This window comes from Coenobita brevimanus, chromosome 106 (assembly GCF_032717465.1).
Source record: "Coenobita brevimanus isolate Jiangsu-jjx chromosome 106, ASM3271746v2, whole genome shotgun sequence".
Classification (NCBI taxonomy): Eukaryota; Metazoa; Arthropoda; class Malacostraca; order Decapoda; family Coenobitidae; genus Coenobita; species Coenobita brevimanus.
The window spans coordinates 5,029,429-5,037,794 of NC_137059.1; positions in this window are offsets into that span (position 1 = coordinate 5,029,429).

Consider the following 8,366-nt stretch of genomic DNA (forward strand, 5'->3'; position numbering starts at 1 on the left):
TAATGACAACAAAAAATACTGCTGTTAATAATACGGCATTAAATGTGTCAGTAACAAAATAGTTGCCTCTGAAGTGATTTTACTTTTTTCAAAGTAAACTATCTTGTGTTAAAGACATGTGCCCCTTTAGTATCAGAAGAAATTATTATTATTATTATTATTATTATTATTATTATTATTATTATTATTACCTCCGCCAACGAGGTGGGAAGAGGTTATGTGTTCATCTATGTTTGTTTGTCTGTCTGTCTGTCTGTTTTTCCAGACGATATCTCGAAAAGTTCTCAACGAATCTCAATGAAATTTTGTGGAAGGGTGGGCCATGGGCCAAGAAAGAATTTATTAAATTTTGGGGCGGATCCCGATCCTTTTTAATGGCAATGGCATTGGCGGAGGCATGCGCTCTCTGAGTGCTTCCTAGTTGTTGTTATTATTATTATTATTATTATTATTACTACTGTACTTGTCGTTGCTGTTACTGTTGTTGGTTTTGTAATGATCATGATGATGATCAAGATCATGATTACAGTTTCTGTTGTTAATGTTATTGCTGCTGTTACTTTTACTGCTGCTGTTGTTATTGTTCTTGTGATGATAACACTGATGATGATGATTATTATTACTACTACCCCACCTCTACTTTTCCACCAACACAAGAGCACATATCACCAAAACCACCCCCTACCACCCTAGACAAAATACCTAAACCCACAATACACCCACAATACAACTACACCCACAACACACCCACAACACACCTCAGACACCTACAGGGACAACACACAAATTTCTACGCTTTCTTTAACCACAACTCCACCCTCACTTTCTAAAATAACTTCGCTTTTATTTCTGTTTTCTCTACCTGCCCTCCTTTCTCCCTTCCTTTCTCACTTTCTCTCTCCCTTCCTTGCTCCCTTTCTTGCGCCCTTTCTCCCTCCCTTGCTCCCTTTCTCCCTCCATTTGTCCTTTCCTTTCTCCCTTTCTTGCGTCCTCCGTATCTTTCCGTCTCTCTCCGTACCTTTGTCTCCTCCGCCTCCTCCTCCCTCTCTCTCTCTCTCTCTCCCTTTCATTCCCTTTCCCTCACTCCATGTCTTTATTTCTTTCTTTCCCCCATCTCTCTCTCTCTCTCTCTCTCTCTCCAAAATAAGGTCAGCTGAGAAAAAAAATACTTATAAATATGCCAGTAACTGAAATATTGCGGAAAAAAGAGCAACAGGGAAGAGAAACTGAAAGAAAATAAAGGATATAAAGCGCGGTAGACGAAGGGCAGAGGTGAAGCAAGGACGAGATGACCTGTGTATAAAAACTAGAATGTGTGGAGAGAGAGAGAGAGAGAGAGAGAGAGAGAGAGAGAGAGAGAGAGAGAGAGAGAGAGAGAGAGAGAGATGAAGCGCGGAAGGCGGAGGGCAGGGTGAAGCAAAGACCTGTGCATAAAGATCAACACGTATGAGGAGGAGTAGGAGGAGGAGGAGGAGGAGGAGGAGGAGGTACAGATAAAAAACCTGCTGGCCCATGACGAGGTTATATGCTGGAAGAAAAAGCTAATATTACTAAGATACAACCGACGTGTAAGAGAAGAGGATAGAAAAGAGGAAGGCTCTCCCCCACCCACCACACCATCCGGTAAAACTGGCAGGAAGAGGGAAAAATAAAAAAAACACCCTGCTTGTTAGAAAGGACAAGCATGGAAACTTTGAGGGAGAAGCAGAAGAGGAACCACTATGTACTGTGTAATGTCTAGTCTACGGATCCGTAAAAGAAAATCAAACACAATCGTCGAATATTCTCATTATTAAACAAATGTCTCACAGTCGCCAGCATACACTTCAGGAAATAAACAAGACTGAAGTGACATAAACAAGATTCAGTTAGTTATTGTCTGTTATCTCGAAATATCTGCCTAGTCGAATTTTAAACATATCAATAGTTCCTACATTAACTACTGTTGCTGGTGCCTATTCCACTGTTCCACTACGCGAATATTAGAGTAGCTTTTCCTTATATTAGTGTTGCATCTCTGGCTTTTGAGTTTCATTAAATTATTTCTAGTCACAGTATCCTTCTGTATTTCGAGCAAACTACCACATCTAACATCGTCAAATCTTTAAAGAATTCAAAATACTTGTGTTAGATCTCCTCTGAATCGTCGCTTTTTTCTACAGTCGCTCCTCATAGGGTAAGTTTCGCAGCGACGGGATAATATTTGTGGCTGCGTTGCACTCTCTCAAACCTGTCTTCGTCCATAATATGATTCGGAGACCATTATTGTACACAATATTCTAGGTGAGGTCTAACTAATGATGTATAAAGCTTAGAATTACATCAGGCGTTCTATAATCAAAGTTCCTTCGATAAAGCCCATTTTGTTTGCCTTGTTACTGGCTGCTATACACTACTTGGAGCTTCTGGGAGCGTTACTGTTAATAAATGTTAAATTCTTCTCGTCCTTTACTTCCGTCAGTGGGGTATTGAACATAGGAGGAGGAGGAGGAGGATTACACAGGATTACACAGGAAAGCAAACAGCAACAGACCTTATGGTCCTTTCGAAGGAGGAGGAGGAGGAGGAGGAGGAGGAGGAGGAAGAGGAGGTGGAGTTGTACTAAACACAGAGAAAGTGGAGTTTGAAAGATAAGGATCGATGGTTATGCTAAAATAAAGATGAATTGTTGCTCAAAAAAAAAAAGGGTGGTTACGCTTAAAAAAAAAAAAAAAAAAAAAAAGGGGGAAGGGGATGAACAGTCGTGCTAAAAATATTTAATGAATGGTCCTGTTGAAAAAAAAAAAAAAAGTGGTGTAAAATTCTCCCACAAATATTTGCCTAAAGAAGAGCATTGGGTGGAACATCTAAGTTTAATAACATTAATCCAGTCTTAAGAGGACCTACAATGATTTAAAATATCTCAGAAATTTATTACTGAACAGTTTATAACAATATATATATACATATATATATATATATATATATATATATATATATATATATATATATATATATATATATATATATATATATATATATATATATATATATATATATATATATATATATATATATTGCTCCCGCATTTGGTCTGATCAGCTAGTCAGGTCAGGTGCGGGTAAGGGGATGGGTCTGTTATGATGTGGCAGGGGTAAACCAGTTCTGCTGTCGGGCCCTGCTGCGGATGTCACTGATTGCATTGCCCAGTTGACCCTTGTGCGGTGTGGTGCGGTGAGGATCTGTCCGTTCTCCCCTTTGGGGCTAAGATGCGAATGAATGTGTTTGAATGGATGAGTAAATGGAGAGTGAGTCATCCTGTCTCGGCTACCTCCCTTTCCTTGGGGGAAGCAGCCTAGGTATATAGATAGATAGATAGATATATTGCTGTAAGTTTATGCCAGAAAAGCCATAATATATGATGGAAATAAAATGCTGATCCTTTGATTCTCGATTCATCTATTCCTGCTCTCCCCCCACCACCCACACTTAATTATTCAAACACAGTCTTATGGTACTTACGACTCAGCTTGGCACTCAGGTGGTGACCGTCAGAAGAGCCACGTTACTAATAACCATTTTTAGCTTTCAGTCACAGGTCGATCCCCCTGAAAGAGAAGAAGAATCCAGTCAGTGAGAGGCAACCCAACCAGTGACACCAATAAAATCTAACTTGATTTAGCATATACAGTGTTATGCTGCACCACAGACCCCTCAGCCGGACAATTTTTAGGGCACAGAGGAAAATATGAGACATCTGACACCACTGGTGACGCACTGGATGTGGTTGGGTGACGTATTCCTGTGACGCGACCCACGGGTTAACAACGAATGGTTTAGAGGCTAATCACATACCATTGTTCATGTGTACCTGGAGGAAGTGAGTTACCATCAGTTCTCTGTCGCAAGTACGATTTGTTTCTCCAGGATGGACTCGGAATGCAAAATAATACTGAACATTCATATGTCAACGGTTCCTCTCTCTCTCTCTCTCTCTCTCTCTCTCTCTCTCTCTCTTGTGCTCCCAGGCTCGACTGGACTGCACACTGACACTGCTTCTCCCCTGCAATCCACCATCCTCTTTTCGGGTGACAGGAATGGATGAGGGACGTTTTCTTACCCAGGCAACAGGGCTACCCAGTTATATCGGTGTCACCACGCGAAGGCGTCCCTCTCATTCAAGGCTGAGAAGGTTCTGGTGACTATCAACTGCATGAGTCACCCGGGCAGATAATTTTTTTCAAAAAAGACATTCCGGTTCTCCATTGCAATACGATACACTAGGAACAAAATTCAACTAGAAAATGTTAGTCGTGAAAAAGACTTGGAAATTAAAGTAATAAATTATCTTCAATCAAACAAACAGTGTACGGAGGCTGTTAAGAAAGCCAACAAACATATAAGATTCACTGGTAAAACATTCGAATATATATCAGAAAATATCATCCTCACCTGGACGCCCACATTTTGAGTATTGTGTCCTTCCTTATTCAAAAAAAGATGTATAGAAACTTGGGAAAGTACAGCATAGGGTTACAAAGATGACACCTAGATTGAGAAATATTCGTAAACCATACGGGTAGCGTTTAGAAGCCCTGAATCCCTTTACCTTAACTAAGCGCAGTTTACGAGAAGATTTAATTCAAGTGTTCAAAATATTCAAAAGGCCACGATAATATGGCTATCGATAAATATTTCACAGTTGATCGCCCACCTTTCACTAGAGGTAATGGACATAAACTTATCTGCAAACTGTTCCAGTCACACGAAGACAAACAAAACTTTAACAGAGTTGTAAAATAGGGAACAAACTGTCCTCCAATGCAGTAAACTGTGATACAGTACTAACCTTTAAAAATCGCTTGGATAAGTATCTGTCTTCTGATCCCCAGCTAAGTACGTTCACTCTTCAATAATACATTTCCGTAGTACATATAACTTTTATTTTCTTTTATCACAGCCCGAATGATACAACCAGCAGAACAACATCGATAAATATTGTTGACTTAATGTTACTTTCCATTTCAGGCAGATAATGTAGAATAAAATTTCCTTTCCCTCTTTCCTGTGAAATTTCAATGACAGCTTTTCTATGCTGCACGGTGGTTCTTCTCACTACTTCCTGCCGCCTTCGGCTGGAGGGTTTGGTGGGTGAGTGGAGAAGCCTTCCTGCTTTTCTATCCTTGTCTTTAACTGGTAGAATAGTTTTGTTAGTTATAACCTTGCCTATACTACACAGCCGCGGCAGGACCAATATGTCCATTGCTGTTTGGTTTCCTTTGTACTCCTGTGATCATATTTGCATCCATGGAAGGGAAACAGATTGAGTCCATGAGTCTGACCTTTGCTGGAGACAGAGGACCTAACGCTTCCTATTTCCTGCCCTTCCCTTCCCTCTTATCACCACACAGTTTCCCTGTTTACACGTTCCTCTCTTCCCTCTTATGGTGACACTGAAGAGTTCTTTACCATTTCAGAACATATACGTCTTTTATTTTAATCCTGCTGCCCCTAGCTGATTTTGTTCAGTTCAGGAGCAGACCTCTGGTGGTGAAGGGGTTACTATACAATCCTTCCCGTTAGAAAAATCCCCCTGAGCTTAATAAATCGTCTGACCTCGGGTAGAACAGAACAAGATATGCTAGGCGAGGGGGTTGCAGGAAGGGCAGATTTTCAAGTATGAGATGAGGGAGGGGAGAAGGGAGGTAGAACTTCAAGTATGAGATGAGGGAGGGGGGCGGGAAGGGAGGTAGATCTTCAAGTATGAGATGAGGGAGGGGGACGGGAAGGGAGGTAGATCTTCAAGTATGAGATGAGGGAGGAGGGGAAGGGGAGTAGACCTTCAAGTATGAGATGAGGGAGGGGGGGAGGGAGGTAGACTTTCAAGTATGAGATGCGGGAGGGGTGAGGGGGGGAGTCTGCAAAATTGAGTAGGTCCTCCAGCAGGTAATCCCGTCACGGTCGACAGGTTGGTGGGAACGAAGACGACACACACACACACACACACACACACACACACAATCCAGCACCCACACATGTAGCACTCCCACACCCACACCCACACATGTTGCACTCCCACACCCACACATGTTGCACTCCCACACCCACACATGTAGCACTCCCACACCCACACCCACACATGCTGCACTCCCACACCCACAACCACACATGTAGCACTCCCACACCCACACATGCAGTACTCCCACACCCACACCCACAAATCCAACACTCCCACACCCACACATGCAACCTCCCTCGGACTCACCCACACTCTCACTCTCACCCACAATTGCATGCCTCCCACACCAAAACCTCCAGTCATCCCTCACTCTCATCCTCACTCTAATCCACACTTTCACTCTTAATAATACCTGTAATCCCGCTTCACTCACCTTCACATTCATACTCACTCTCACTCTATCTCACCCACCCTCTCATCCTCACATGCAACCCTTCCTCACATTCATCCACTTTCATCCACACTTACCCACTCTCATCTAGTCTCACCCGCTCAGGTCTTCATTATCACCCACACTCTCATCCATGCTTTCGCTCACTCTTATTCACACTTTCTTGCACACTCTCCCCAACATTCATCCATATTCTCATCCACACTTTCATCCACTCTCTTATCCGTATTCCCACCCACTCCCATTTATGCTCATCCACACTCACTCTCACTTTCACTCACATGCAAGTCTACCTGCCTGCCTACATCACATACACACACACACACACACACACACACACACACACACACACACACACACACACACACACACACACACCTGCCTCAACCTTCACCTGCACCGCTTCCTGCTGACGAGTATGGAGGGGCATGGCGGAAGTTTCGTCACCCACCAAACAAAAAAAAAAAAAATAATAATGAACACTGCAAGGAACTGACTTTAAATGAGCTGTATGGAGATTACCTGTGTGTGTGTGTGTGTGTGTGTGTGTGTGTGTGTGTGTGTGTGTGTGTGTGTGTGTGTGTGTGTGTGTGTGTGTGGACCATCAATCACACCTGAACTACTGGATCATTTCCCACCGACTTCATCACATACCTGGCTCTATTAGTGCACACAGAACACCTCGGTTTGTGGTCCCGTGTTTGTACAGTATGGCCAACCACAAAAAAATAAAAGTGACAAACCAAACTGGAGCTCCGTGTGAAGACAGGCCACTTCATTTTGAGCTACTGAGTGTGCATGTGGGCAGGAGCAGACACTTTTTCCTACCTCACACAGCCAACTGCCACCAAAATTAGGATATGTATCATTTTTTACCTCCTGTTCATCGTCTGGACTTTGTTCTTGGATGATCAATAGACATCTTCTCATCTGTTGAACTGTCCCTTTACACGAGTCTGCCAAATGTCAACAAACTTCACTACAACTACGTCCGATGTTCCGATGGTCATGGGCATCAGAATGCGCAACTACACATGGCCTAAATCCATTCTATTTTAACATGAGGACTACGTAGGGGCATATAGAAAGTACAGACAACAGGAAGCGTAGTCTCATAACGAGGTTTTCTGTTAAATAATAATAATAATAATAATAATAATAATAATAATAATAATAACTAGAGGCTTCCCCCAAATCACACCAGCCGCGAGCCGATACATATTAGACAAACAAACCAACGGCAGCAAAAACATGACCTCCTTGGCGGGGTAATAATACTAATAATAACAATAATAATTTTAATGAGATCTAAACAACGTGTAAGACAAAAGGATAAAAAAAAAAGTGGACTATTAGGGTGATTATAGTGATGGATTTATAAGTGAAAGTGATGACAGTGGTGATCATGACTGCCAGTCGTAAGAGTGGTGTGTCTTTTTTTTACTCTCACTCTGAATTATAGTGACAGTGGATTGGTAACACAAAGCATTACTAATACACTCCGTAAGTGGCACAAGGGCAGGTGGAGAGGCAACACGTGTGGAAGAGATTGGCCTTAAATGAATTCCAAACCAGAAGAATCTCACCACAGCTCTGCGTACTTCGGAAGACAATACTGTATGTAGAGATGTACCAAGTGTTGCTCTAAGGGTGTAGGTGTGAACGTGGGTGTGTTGGTGTTATCTTGAGGTGTTATTACTATTGTTTTTAAGCTGAAAATAATAAGGGAGATTGCCTGTCTCCAGTGTTTTGTCAGGAAGTGTAAAGCTGCCTCCATGACAGACTTGAGACGTGAGGTGTGGTAAGAGTGTTGGCTCTACCTGAAGACGTGATGGTGAGGCAGGAATGTAGGTGGCTCTAGGCTGTCTGAATAGGAGTGTAACAGTGTTAGCCCTGGGTTGATATTAGAGAGAGAGAGAGAGAGAGAGAGAGAGAGAGAGAGAGAGAGAGAGAGAGAGAGAGAGAGAATATTAAGGT